The sequence below is a fragment of the Lithobates pipiens genome, unplaced genomic scaffold, assembly GCF_037356315.1.
Source record: "Lithobates pipiens isolate NorthernLeopardFrog02 unplaced genomic scaffold, aLitPip1_a1.2 Scaffold_27, whole genome shotgun sequence".
NCBI lineage: Eukaryota > Metazoa > Chordata > Amphibia > Anura > Ranidae > Lithobates > Lithobates pipiens.
The window spans coordinates 102,471,731-102,486,406 of NW_027507788.1; the positions used below are offsets into that span (position 1 = coordinate 102,471,731).

Sequence of the window (14,676 nt, forward strand, 5' to 3'; positions counted from 1 at the left end):
TGGTCCAACATAGCCGACACCCCAGCCCCCACCCCCCTCAAATGGTGTTTTTGATTGCAGCACTGTGGAACTGAGCTATGCAACCACAGGAGATCCAGACCACTGTGGATAAAACCATAACAAATTAAAAAGAAAAACATACCCTTTACTTTAAGCCAGCCTGACTGCACCCCCCTATTGAAATTGGGATTTAATATATGCCCCTTCTAGGGACCTCTTTTGCTTGTTTTTAATATTTTTTATATAATGCTGTATGCTTACCATTCTCAGTAGTCTCGTTTGGACCAGAGCAACCATTAGACACTGGCCTTTGTAAGCTACCAACCTCTGATCACCACTTGCACTTTTTAAATAAACCCAGCAATGTTATAAGTATAAGTTTTCCAGGACTGTAACAGTGCACACCAGCCACTTTCCAAGCAGTGTGTTAAATTTCAGGCCAGCATTTTTCTATAGGTCTGGGATGGCATGGAAGGCCAAGGAGACATAGTAAGACTGGGTCATGTTCTATTTCCAGTAGCTTCATGCTCCCCGCAGTTGTCCCTGGCCAATGTTTTGCTGAGCAGCTGAATGATTTTAAGTGACGGGGACTTCTATTTATTTCAGTAATCTGATCAGTCACCCACACACTCCCTTTTCTCTCACTCCCCTTTCTCCAAACCGCATAGAATGAAAAACAAATGATAGACCACTTCATCGGTCTCAAAAACATGAATTCCTCTACAATACAATAGTTTAGACAACTGAAAAACCTGAGCAGATTCTATAATGTACATATTACGACTAAAGATCCAGCTTTCGTAATGTAGAATGAGATGCGTGCCTGTTGAGGACTGCTATTTAATACCAACTGGTACCATTTTGCTTTCAGCAAAGCAGCACTATTTCCAGGAAAGTGTATATGTGATACTGGATATGCTGCTGTCAACAACTTTCACCATGAAACAATATGTTTAATCATTTTGATATAAGCTAGGTATGTTTCTGCAATCTTTTCTGCAGACCCTAAAATAACAGTACTCAGGTGTGACTCTGGGGCCATAAAGTCTTCCACTGATAAACTGCTGGCCACTATAAACGTGGTTAGGAAAAAAAAAAGCTTGAAGCATATCTAAACCACAAAAACATTTAGCAGGGATGATGTTCACTCACTGTACTGAATCTATGGAGAAGAATTGTTTTTATATTGGACTGCTGTCATTATTTGAACTACAAATATGCCCCTTCTCCATATCTTGGAAGGGAGTATTAAGTATTTCACGGAAGAAAGCTAGAAAGGCTGACATTTTAGTTTGGTGCACAGGTGCAAAGGAAAATGCATTTCTGGTAGGATCAACAAGTATTCTTCTGTGCTATAAATGATATATTTGTGATAAAGACCAGTAAAACACAACCATGTACTGTATACCACTGCAAAGAATGAAGAAAAGCCTGCATATGTAATGATCAAATTAGTCTGCCCCATGTGTAATAATCAGCTTAGTGCACTGCTAATGAATGTATTGTAATACACGTTTTTTGGGGAGAAACAGCTTTTCCTGTTTACAGCAATTAATTTCCCACCATCCTCCATCTAGTGAGCTCTTTATTAAAATATACTGTATATAGCAGGGGTCATCAAACCCCGGTCCGTGGCCCACTACCGGGCTGTAGCATCTTTGCAGCCGGGCCGCGGCAGGCTGTAAGGCACCGGTGGATCAGAGAGGAAAGCTGGCGGGCGAATAAGAGAAGCGGGCTGGCGAGCAGAGATGACATCTCTCTCCGCCCACCTAGCATCCCCGCTCTTCCACCCTCACAACATGCGGAATGTCGGTGGTGCGGCGGGGAGTAGAGAGATGACATCTCTCCCTGCCCGCCTAGCATCACCGCTCTTCTGCCCTCACAGCATACAGAATATCGGAGGTGCGGCGGGGAGCAGAGAGATTACATCATCTCTTGCTGCCCGCCCCGCATCTCTGCTCTCCTGCCCTCATTTAAGAAAGACCACTGAACCAGTGTCACCAGTGCAGTGACAATCCTCATCTGGTGGCACTGGCGGGTGATGTGGCAAGTGGCATTCCTCAACTGGTGGCAGGCAGCGTGGCAAGTGGCATTCCTCAACTGGTGGCAGGCAGCGTGACAAGTGGCATTTCTCCTCTGGTGGCAGGCGACATGGAAAGTGACACACTCAGGGCTCCCACTGATTCTGCATTATGGTGAGTTGAACTATTCCATTTATATTACAATGTAATATAAGAAATAATGTGCCTCAATCATTCTGACACCATACCAACCATGGTGCCATGATGATTGAAGTACCAACAGCCGAACACCAGCTATTGCCCGATAAATTGCCGGCAAAATTCGCTCCCCCCCCACGCGCGTGCGTACATCACCCCCAGTCCCTCGCCGGGCCTTGGCACAATTTTCTTCCACGCAGCCGGTCCCCGGTGCCAAAAAGGTTGGGGACCACTGGTATATAGTACAACCTGTCAATCCATGTCTTGGGCAGGATCCCAGAGTAAAGTACAGTGCCTTGAAAAAGTATTCATACCCCTTTAAAATATTCCAAATTTTGACATGTTACAACCAAAAAGTAAATATCGTTTCTTGGGATTTTATGTGATAGACCAACACAAAGTTGCACATAATTGTGAAGTGGAAGGAAAATGATAAATGGCTTTCAAGATTTTTTACAAACAAATATGTGAAAAGTGTGCATTTATATTCAGCCCCCCGGAGTCCACCTGTGTGTAATTTAATCTAGAAGAAAAAGGGGTGAAGGTTGGAACTTTGAATGAGGTGTGTGCGGTGCAGTCAAACCAATTCACATATGTATAAACATCTGTATATTTGTTAGTAAACCAAATATAGCATTAATAGAACAATATAACATGCATAAAGGCATATGACGTATCAAATATACATAGTATGAATTGTAACCAACATGCCACATACACAATACAAATTGTACATCATGAGCCCCCATGGAAATGCACATTGTCATTTGATCAGGTATAATAAAAATTAATTAAAACCATCTAGAATAGTTGATATCAAGTAGATGCATCAAAATGGGATTTGACGCGTTTCGTGGGCTCCAATCCACTGATCAGGAACAAGTGCATTGATGTTCTGAAGGGAAATAAAAATCACCAAAGTGATCTATTATAACTACCAACTGGGAGGATGACGTAAATGACAAAAATGACTAGACATAACTGAGAATACTCACATAAGACCTCACATAAGACCTCATATTTAGTGTTTGTGCGATACCACAAGCCGGGATTTGGTCAGAAAGATATGTCTGGCACGGGAGCAGAGAAAGAGGCCAAAGCGGAAACCAGGAGCCCAGATGCAGCCCCCCATGGGATATGTGAAAAGTCTTCATGTGATTGTTGAATATATATTATATATAAATAAATAAAATAAATGGTATGTACCCATAAAAATGTAGATAGGTAAAACAAAAATATATAGTAGAACCCACGAACCATAGAATGGAGTTGATGTGGAGCATATAACTGAATTGAGAAAAAAGAAAGAGAAGAGTGTACATGAATATAGTATCATGAAAAATAAGAAATTAGAATTAATAGTAGGTTTCCTGAAAGTAGAAAGCGGAAATGAAGGCAGGAGTGATACGATTGTGCAGATGCTTGCTCCAGAGAAATAAAGTGAAGACAATGTGCATTAAATGTTTACTGAGTGACTACATTGGTGGATCCTGATAGAACAGGAGCCAAGCTGGAAATGCAAAGATGTGCTGCATTTCCACAGTCCACAGCAAACATGTAGAAGAAGGTTCTCTGGTCAAATGAGACCAAAATTGAACGTTTTGGCCTAAAAGCAAAATGCTATGTGCGGTGGAAAACTAACACTGCACATCATCCTGAACAGCAGGGACAGGGAAGCTGGTCAGAGTTGATGGGAAGATGGATTGAGCCAAATACAGGGCAGTCTTAGAAGAAAACCTGTTAGAGTCTGCAAAAGACTTGAGACTGCAGGATAATGACCCTAAACATACAGCCAGAGCTACAATGGAGTGGTTTGGATCAAAGCATATTCATGTGTTAGAATAGCCCAATCAAAGTTCAGACCTAAATTCAATTGAGAATCTGTGGCAAAAATTGCTGTTCACAGATGTTCTCCATCCAATCTGACAGAGCTTGAGCTATTTTCCAAAGAAGAATGGGCAAATATATCACTCTCTAGATGTACAAAGATGGTAGAGGCATACCCAAAAAGACAGCTGTAATTGCAACGAAAGGTGAGTATACAAAGTATTGGCTCAGGGGGGCTGAAAACAAATGCAAGCCACACTTTTCAGATCTTTATTTGTAGAAAATATGTTGAAAACCATTTATCATTTTACTTCCACTTCACAATTATGTGGCACTTTGTGTTGGTCTATCACATAAAATCCCAATAAAATACATTTACATTTTTGGTTGTAACATGACAAAATGTGGAAAATTTCAAGGGGCGTGAATACCTTTTTAAGGCATTGTATTTTGTTGATTTTACAGCTTATTGGAGGGAGCAATTTAACCATTTTGCCTTGAGAAATAAAGTGCCTGGTCCTTGCACTGTGCACAAGCCTCATAAAGAAACCAAACATTTCCTTTACATTCCCTGGTTGAACCTAATACTCCATTGTTTGTGTTTCACATGCTCACCCTCGCAGACACTGCAGCTCACAATGGGAGGATTTCAGCAGCAGAGGCAGTGCTGCCAATGCACACAGCAGTGGGAAGGGCTGGCTGTGGAAAATTTCTCAACTGCTAATTCTGTGTATTGCTACTATTTTCTGCACACATTACAATTCAGCATCAGTAAGTAGATACCAGACTTATTAGTGAAAGCAGAACTACAGTTGGTGTATTGATGTGGGTTATAGAAAATGGCAATACATTCATAAATGAGCCAATATGGAATTCAGTAAGGGAGAATACACTAGAGAGAATGCTCACTAGCTGGTAGCAGTTTGCCATGGAGTATTTTATATAGGAATCGATCTATAACTGGAAACCCACAAATCAGCATAAAGCAATGGTGTGTGTAACATTATTCACAATAGCAATTGGTGCTGTAATAGCTGTCCAGCAGCTCATGTACTATTCTGCTAGAATTCACTGGGATGACTATGCTAAGACACGGGTTTATTGCAGTGGTACTCCTTACTATTGGTAGTAAATTAAGTCTTTGTAGAGCAGCTTATCTAAAGTGACAGTTCTTTGCCCTGGATCTTTATTTGGCTAGCGTTGGGGCTCAGGCTTTATGGCGGTGCACATAAATACAGTCCCAGTAAAACCTGCATACAGTGGTATAGGCTAGTAGTCAATTGTCCAGTCCCTATATGCTCAGCCCCTGCTAGCAGCAAACAGGCTAATGGCAACAAGGACCTCTCACCAGATCCAGAGATGCAGCCGAAATGATCCCACTGTTCAAACACCCTCTGGATTGGACTGGCATGGATGGCTCCAGTCCCCAGCCCGCAAGTCCACAGAGCTCCTGTAAACTCTGCAGCAAGAAGGTGTGTCCCATTAGTGACTCAGTCTCTGTGTACTCTGATCTGCTCTCTCTCTCTTCCCATCTGATCCCAGTGCTTAAGGTCCTCAATCTCAGCTCAGGCTGCTGGCTTGTGTAGGCCGGGTGCACAACCAATCGGGCAGATGTGCTCACACGGGTTCCCATTTGGCAAAGAGAAAGCGCTTTGGTCTGCAGCAAGATAAAAGCAGCCTTTTCTCCTCCCTCCCCTCATGGTTACTGTATTTCAATGTTCCATAGGATTCCACAGTGTGGCACCCATTCAAGGCTTCAACTACCACAGCTCAGTGTAGCTAGCATACAAGTCTATGGAGCTCCTTTGGCTTGTCCACTCTCTCTGCTGGTGGGAGGCAGACAGTGTTACCATGTCCATCTCAGTGAAGGCATGGAGACTGAGCAGCTGTAGCCAGTGTCTTAGCATGCTCTCTATAGCCAAGCACCTGTCTACATCTGTTTTTTTTGTGTTTTTTTGCAAATACAGGTTATTGTTACAGGTTAAAATTATCACTGTGTCAGTTCTCCATACATCATCCCTATATATCCTTAGCTTAACACAATAAGCACAAAAAAATAAGCATTCCCCAGTTATGTTTGAAAATTCCTATACCAGCTCTTGCAGTTTGCAACTTTAAAAGCTGTTTCTGTTTCTTAAAGCTGCAGAGGCTTCCATCTTCACCTGGTCTTCCTTCCAGGTTTGCAGGCTCCGGCCATTTGAATGGCATTCAATTACAATGTGACTTGTGTAGCAATTGTTTATGCTATATTCTTTTTTATTTTTTATTTCCCCCCCCCCCCCCCCCCACAAAAGTGGAGTTATCCTTTAAACAGGAACATAGACAAGGACTTTAAGATAAAGAAACTGCATAATGAGCAAGTGATTAAAGTGGATGTAAACCCTCACATATACCCAGTGAAGTGAACAGCCTCAGATGATAAACAGGGATGAAACAAATCCTAATAAATAAGTTTTACATGTATATCTGCTGTCTTCAGCTTTACATACTGTTTAGAAAGTGCATGTCCTGTTATAATTTTCTCTTCCTGATTCGCCTGTGGGTATGGGTTCTTGCCCCATACTGTGAGACAGCTGATTGGAGGAAATGCACACCCCTCCACATAGGCAGAGACTTGCAGAGCTGTGCTGTGAACAAACCAGCTCTCTGCTAATCTATTTATAGCACCCATCCGACACAAAATTCAGCCTGGTTTTATCACAGACAGTTGACAGAGAACTTGTCAGAAGTTATCAGGCTGATAACAGAAGAATGGGCAGGAGAAAGCTATGGGACTTAGGGCTTTAAAGAGAGATAAGAAAACACTGCAGATATACTGTATGTGCCCAGCTCAAATGTCATGAATCGGGTTTACATCCACTTTACACCAGCTGCTGAAATGCTTAATAACCTGAGGGTTTAATATCAGTTTAAACAAAAGTTTTTGCTTTTACTTACAATTACTGTTCTTCCACGTCTGACTGTGTGTGTGGCACTAACCAGGGCCTCACAGCTGCATCCTGGGTAGTACCTGTCACATGTTCAAGGAGGCAGAACCAGAGGTCCGGGAAGTAAAGGGAGATGGATTCATCTGCCTTTAGTGAAAATGGTCACCATGAGGAAAATTGGGAGGAAAAGAAAAATAAGGTATAAAAAGCCTGCAGTTTTCTATAGGCATATGTAGATTGCCATTACTAAACATTTCTAAAGGTGCCTTTGTTGTAATGTTTATGAGAAGGGTGAAGTTTCTCTTTTAGGAATATGCAAAGAACTAATAAGTGGGGGGAACAAAGAGCTTGATAGAAAAGAGTTCTTATCCCATCCTTTTACTGTGAAAGGATAGAAGGAAAATGGGGCAATGGTATTCTCAGACCTGGAAGGGGATATATCTTGACCACACTATTTGTTCAATAGAGAACCACATTTTGAGTGGAAATGGTGTTTGATGCAAGTGAGGAAAGGGACCACAAGACTGCTTTATCATAAGCATGTACTTGTATGCAGTGGTTATTTTATATTAATTAAGACAAAAATGTATAACACAGATCCAATAGCTCTCAACTGTCCCTCATTTGGAGAGATTGTCCCTCTTTTTAGACTAAATCCCTTTGTCCCTCATGCAGCCTCCCTTGGCCATCTTTTTGATGTGTACATTTTTATATATACTATACTATTTTACTACCAATAGTGTTATTTTGCACTAAACTTTTTTATCTGACCACTATATTACTTCACTAGTTATTTTGTAGTAAGTTCCCTTTCTATAGGAGAGCATAAGCTGGGAATCGCTTTCCTTTGAAATATCTGAGAATGGTGTAAGGAGATGATTGTAGCCACATTAGTGCACAGTCTATGGGCCATAATGAGAAGTGATAAGTATCAGTCACGGAAGTCAGTGCATTGTATAACACAGGTTTTCCCTCTTTCCTCTTGCTGGATAGTCACCCTGACATTTGGGAGATTGCGTGCCTACCTCTGTGTAATATTCACCTAATCATCTCCCTGCATGCAAGTTCTTCTATATAGAGCAGCTGGAGACAATTGCACAGTTATATCAAGTCCAACCTATGTGTGTGATTATAGGTCAGTATTACATTGTATACCCCTGTATGTTGCGGTCATTTATGTGCTTATCTAAAGTTTTTTGAAACTATTGATGCCCCGTGCTGAAACCACTGGCTGTGGAAGGGAATTCCACATCCTTGACGCTCTTACAGTAAAGAACCATCTACGCAGTTTAAGGTTTAACCTCTTTTCTTCTAATTTTAGTGAGTGGCCACGTGTCTTATAAACTCCCCTCTCCAGAAAGAATAAGTTCAGTGCTCGCAGCCTTTCCTCATAACTAATATCCTCCAGACCCTTTATCAGCTTTATTGCCCTTCTTTGTACTCGCTCCATTTCCAGTACATCCTTCCTGAGGACTGGTGCCCAGAACTGGACAGCATACTCCAGGTGCAGCAGCCAGACTAGAGTCTTGTAAAGCGGTAGAATTATCGTTTTATCTCTGGAATTAATCTTCTTTTTAATACATGCCAATATTATGCTTGGTTTGTTAGCAGCAGCTTGGCATTGCATGCTATTGCTGAGCCTATCATCTACTAGGACCCCCAGGTCCTTTTCCATCCTAGTGAATGGATTGCCTTTATATATTTGCCACCCAAATGCATTATTTTACATTTTTCTACATTAAACCTCATTTGCCATGTAGTTGACCACCCCATTAATTTGTTCAGATCTTCTTGCAAGGTTCCCACATTCTGGTGAGAAGTTATTGCCCTGCTTAGCTTAGTGTTGTCCGCAAATACAGAGATTGAGCTATTTACCCCATCCTCCAGGTCGTTTATGAACAAAGTATACAGGATTGGTCCCAGCACAGAAATGAATGGTAGCACTACGCTTTGTGTAAAAATGTGCTATTCGCGCATAATTTGTCATCCCTATAACAACACAGGTCAGTACTTTCTGTGATACCATTAAACTTTCAGGACAAGCTTCCAATACTGTATAAAAGTACAGCTTGGACCAAGAAGAAGTTGGTAGTAGACCCTCAAAAGGTTGTTGGGAAAATGTAAGTGTTAGTACAAATAAAAAAATGATGTACTCAAGTATGGAAGTATAGAAGAACGTGTGTGCAGGGAGATTAGGTGAATATTCCACAGAGATAGGCAGACAGTCTTCCAAATGTCAGGGTGACTGCCCAGCAAGAGGAAAGAAGGAAGACCTGTGTTATACAGTGAACTGCCTCCTGGTGGCTTACGTCACTGATACTTCTCACTTGTTAGGTTTACATGCTACAAGGAGAAAATTAGAGCCAATGGGGAAAATACAGGACCTCAGAGAATGTGGCAGGGTATTCAGAGACAGGAGGTCACCATAGAGGTTCCTCTTACCCTCAGGATTGGTCACTTTTATGAATACTGCATTCCGTATTCCTACGTTAGCATGCATTTATAGGGTTTAATTTTAGTTTGTAACATGTGCCCACCTATGTCCATACAGGCAATTGTGTAATCAATACCTGTACATGCATTGCATGTAGAGAGATGTCACTGACAAAGAAGAGGCCCTCTAACATACTCCTAGTAGTTTCCTGGAACTCTCCTTGATAATAGTTCTCTATCTCATTCCAGTGGCCTAACACTTGAGCAAGGCGTTTTTCATATTATCAACACAAAATCTTTCCTGGTATGTACGGGGAATCCTGACTAAGCTGGACACTGCGGAGAGGAAGAAAAAAGGGATACTTAAAAAAACTACAGTGAGGTAATATTGCAGTGTTTGGTTGCAGCCAAGTCAGGATTTACAAAGATCTTATGGCACAGGTGCCAGGGCTTGATTGACAAGCCCAAATTGCAACTGTCCTTTCAGAGATGACATCACCAGACAACCAGGGACACTGAGGCTGTGGGGAAGGCCAGGGCCGGAGTTGTTAGCAGGCATTCAGATTTATTCAGTAATGCAATCCAAAGAGTAATGATTATATGTCAAATGCATATAAATCCATAGCAACCAACTGGATATTATAAAAAAATGGATTTCCATTCCCTCAATTTATTTACTAATTGTGTTTAAATTATAGCAAAGGAACATTTTTTTTGTAGTTTTACTGGATAGTACCCCCATTTGAAAGTGCAACGTCTCTATTTTTTATGCTTACTGTTATCTCTAAGGGTGTTAGTGAAAGGAAATAGCACATTTTGATTGTCACCATAACAGTAATCAAGAGAAAATCTTCCAATGGGGACAATCATTCTAGCAACCCTGTTGACCATCAGGGATTCCCTTTCTGTAGCTGTAGGACAGGCATTTCCCCAAAGCAAAAAAGAAAAACTTGACAGGGGTTATTTCCCTCCCTCTTTCCAAAATAAAAAATGTTTTGCCTTCTTTAGGCCTCTTTCACACTGACGTCCCGTTCAGGCCCGCCTGTCAGTTTTTCAGGCGGACCTGAACGGGTGCTCCATAGAGCTCTATGGAGCGTCGGATGTCAGCGGTGACATGTCCGCTGACATCCGACCCGCTCCGATCCGAAAAAGTGTAACGGAGGAAAAAGCTATTTTTCCATCCGTCTGCGGATCGGATCGGGTGACGACGGGCACTGCGGTCCGTCGTCATCCGATCTCCCATAGGGGAGAGCGGCGCTGTGACAGGTCCGTCCCTGCGCAGTGTGCAGAGACGGAGCTGTCATCTCCCTGCTCAGCGGGGATCGGCGGAGTGATCCCCGCTGAGCAAACGGATATCCACGGGGCGGATCAGAACTGATCCGCCCCGTGTGAAAGGACCCTTACTCTGCCTACTTTTTATGATATAATGGATGCTTCCTCTGAAGTGTAACATGTATGTGTTTGATAAATAAATATATATATATATATATATATATATATATATATATATATATATATATATATATAGAGAGAGAGAGAGAGAGAGAGAGAGAGAGAGAGAGAGAGAGGTCTATATATATATATCTATATATAAATTATTCTCTATGGAGATGGTTCACATCTTCACTCTAGATCGCCGGAAGCGAAAAAGTTCTGGAGCTTTTTTTGTAGCTTGAATTGGGCAGATTTCAGTGTTTTTATACTCACAGAAATTAATGGAAACACATCATTCGTGCATTTTTGTGTGCATTCACGTGTTTTGTTGTGTGTTTTTGCGCGATTTTCTGCTCAAATGAAAAAAGTGAAAAATAAAATAGTAATAATATATGAATAAATAAATGTAAAATAAATACACAAATAGCTAAAAATCATCATAAATAAATAAAATAAATTAACAATATGTGATAATATATGAATAAATAATAATTAACATCTAACCTTAAAAAAAATATTAAATTATCATTATTATTTATTTATTTTTAGTTATTTTTTTTTATTATTATTCAAAGTTGATTTTTTTTTTTCCATACACAATAAACTTAACAAACAATTCCTCACAAGAACTTCAAAATCCAGACATTTTACCTACCCCCCCCCCATCCCTTTTGTGCTTTCACTTCCTCTACCCTCTCTCCCGTTCCCTCTCCAACTCTCCTCCCTCTTTTGCTCATTTCTCTACCCAAACTTCTAAATATTTCCTTGTGTTTGTAAAACGAGTCCAGCTTTACCATATACTTTTGAATCTTCCTACCTGCTCAGGTATTGCATTTTATATGTATAATCAATCCTTTTAAACCATTCCCTTGTCAAGAGTCTTTCTTTATCATGCCATTTTTTTGGTATCACACCTTTGGCATCATTTATTAAGTACGGTAGTATTGTGTCCTTATAGTGTGTTTTTTCTTCCATATTCATATTGTGAATGAAAGCAACACCATGGGTCATCTGGAATCTCAAATCCCGTGATCTCTTTTATATATGCTCTTAACTCCTGCCAAAAACCCCTAATCTTCGGCCATTCCCACCATAGATGGAACATAGTTCCCCTCTGGCCACATCCTCTCCAGCACAGTGGAGTTTACTCTGGTGGATATTTTTGGGCCAGTATGGGTGTTATGTATCGTCTAGATTTGTAATTCATCTCTATTGCATTTATATCCCTTGCAAACCTGTATACTGTTGCTCTTTTATTTGTGATCCCAGCTCTTTTTGCCATTTTTCAATAAATTGGGGCATTCCCTTCCTCTCCACTGCAGTGAGTACTTTATGTATTTGTGATATACTGTAACTTAATTTTGTTTGTAAATTACATATTCTTTCTATTGGGGTTCTTCACCGACTGGATTGGTTGCGGTAAAGTTGGCAAAAAATGTTTTAACTGTAAATACCTCCATTCATTAAAGTCCATCAAATCACTCTTATGTTTTAATTCCTGAATTGTTTGTATTTTCCACTTTTTTATAATATCTTTTAATTGTGCATTGTTTATCCATTTTCCACACTGTGTCCCATTCCCTGGTGAGAAAAACTTTGGCCCGTCTAGTGGTATCAAAGGTGCATTATATTGTCATTTTACCTGTCTTATTAATAATAATAATACTAATACTAATACAATAACTATAAACACCCAAACCCGAACAAAAAAAACAAATGATTATTAATAATGATAATAATAATAATAATAATTTATTCAATTATTTTGTGTTAAGGTTAGAGTGTTTAGTTATTTTTTTATTTTTTTATTAAGGGGTAGGGGCTAAAGTTAAGGGTTAGTTATTTATTGTTACTTAGTATTAATTTATTGATTTTTTTTCCGTGATTTGTATTTGTTTGTGTATTTATTTTACATTTATTTATTCATTTATATGTATTATTATTATTATTATTAGTAGTAGTAGTAGTAGTAGTAGTAGTAGTAGTAGTAGTAGTAGTAGTAGTTGTAGTAGTAGCAGTAATAATAATAATAAAATAATAATAAATAACCCTAACCCCCAACTCTTAATCCTAACCCTAGCCTAAACTGAACTCTAACCCCTTACCCTAATGTAAAAACAGTATAATAAATGAATAATTATAATAATAATAAAAGAAGAAATAAAAGCTAATGAAAAAGCGAAAGAAATAAAACTTAAATACCTAACAACAAATGAAATATTACTGCGCAATTTGATTAAATAATATGTGAAAATACATAAGCAGTATTAATAAAGTGCATAATGAATAATTGACTCTTAAAAGTCCAAAAAAAGCATTGTGAACAATTCTTCTACATATGCTCCAACACTGTGCTTCTAAAGTGCTTTGTGCTCTAAAATCTCAAATTAATAGTGCTTCACCCAAAGTGGTAATAAAATGCACTCACCAACAAGTGACCATTAAGCGTGTGATATAAGAAACACCTCGTTTCATTGATTTAGCCCCTTTCAGGAAGCTCATCACAATTATCCGTATGTGGATAAAAATGATTCCAATCCAATATGCAATGATATATAAATGTGACTTTCTTCAATCTCATATATCTTCTACTGTATACATCCAACTCACATCACAGGATGTAGAATTGGCTCCGCCATAAAGAACCACAGAAGGCAGGAATAGGGTAATATTGCTTTTTTAATATCTTAAAATTTCTAGCAACAAATGATGGAACAGATAATATATTTCTCTATTGGCTTATAAAAAAAACGGCAGAGCTCAAAAACATCGTATAAAAAAGTGCAAGTCACGCATAAAAACACACCAAAATCGCGTGGAAAAACACCGGAAAAATGCTCAAAGACGCTACGCTCAGGTGCGAATGCAGCCTTAGATGCAGTCATGTCACTGTGAAATTTAGCCAGTCATTACCTTATGAGATTAATGGGTATTTTTTTACTCTATTTCATACCACCTACTCATCATGAATAATTACCCATCAATCTTGAATGGTAGCACATACTAGAGTTTCAAGGCAACCTTTCTTTTAGTGAACGTGTCCATTATATCCTTCTTCCCACCTACCTAATTATCTATCAGGCACCCTGCCTGGCGCTGTACAACATTTGCAGAAAACTATTTCCACCCACATCCAAACCCTACAGTGCATATGTGCTGCTCAGCCCTTTCATTCTTATGCCTGGTGCCTCCTCTAGATGGCTGCAGGGTTATGTGCAGTAAGAGCAGCACTTTTTTTTCAAATAAATTCTGTAGAATATTATTTATGTAGATGGCTTCCACTTGAAGGGAAAGATGACAATTTTGTTCTTCAAAGAGACCTCATCTCCAATCTAAAAAATTGCAGGTGGAACTGAAAACCGAGATTTTTACATTTTTATGTGCAGCAGTTTATTTTATAATAATTTTTGACGACTTCGGAATAGCGTAGCACAGTCTCTTCCTGGGCACAATATACTAAACTGGCCACCCAGTAAAAAAAACATCTTGTACTACCCCAGCTTGTCACAGTGTGTTATAGTATTTTATGCTTCAGCACTAACTTGGGATTAGCTGCCTTGCAAATTAATACTGTACATCTGCAGCTAATAAATTAACCTAACGCGTTAGAAACTGCAGCACACATAGGTACACTGTCTATCAAACAAGAACAAGACCTTTACATCATATCACATGATGTCGAGGTCCAATCTCTTTACAAGTAAGACGTTAGAATGTTGGCACACCACACTCTTCGTTCTTATAATAATTTCATTCTGTGTTCCCTGGGGATTGGTTAGTTGTACTGTATTACATTATGTATGTTCATGGCAAGTATTTGTCATCTCAAAGTTCAC

General features: G+C 39.6%; 1 protein-coding gene across 3 annotated transcripts in view; it reads right to left on the reverse strand.

The window, feature by feature from the left end:
- The window catches only part of LOC143934031 (myocardin-like), a 77,780-nt gene that overhangs the window by 35,157 nt on the left and 27,947 nt on the right, over window positions 1–14,676 (reverse strand). Inside the window, exon 2 of one of the 3 annotated variants that reach the window (XM_077457276.1) lies at window positions 6,984–7,120. The exons of the other annotated variants lie outside the window; for them this stretch is intronic. The gene's annotated coding sequence lies outside the window, so the exon portion shown is untranslated. The remainder of the gene's footprint in view (window positions 1–6,983; window positions 7,121–14,676) is intronic. 3 annotated transcript variants of the gene reach the window in all.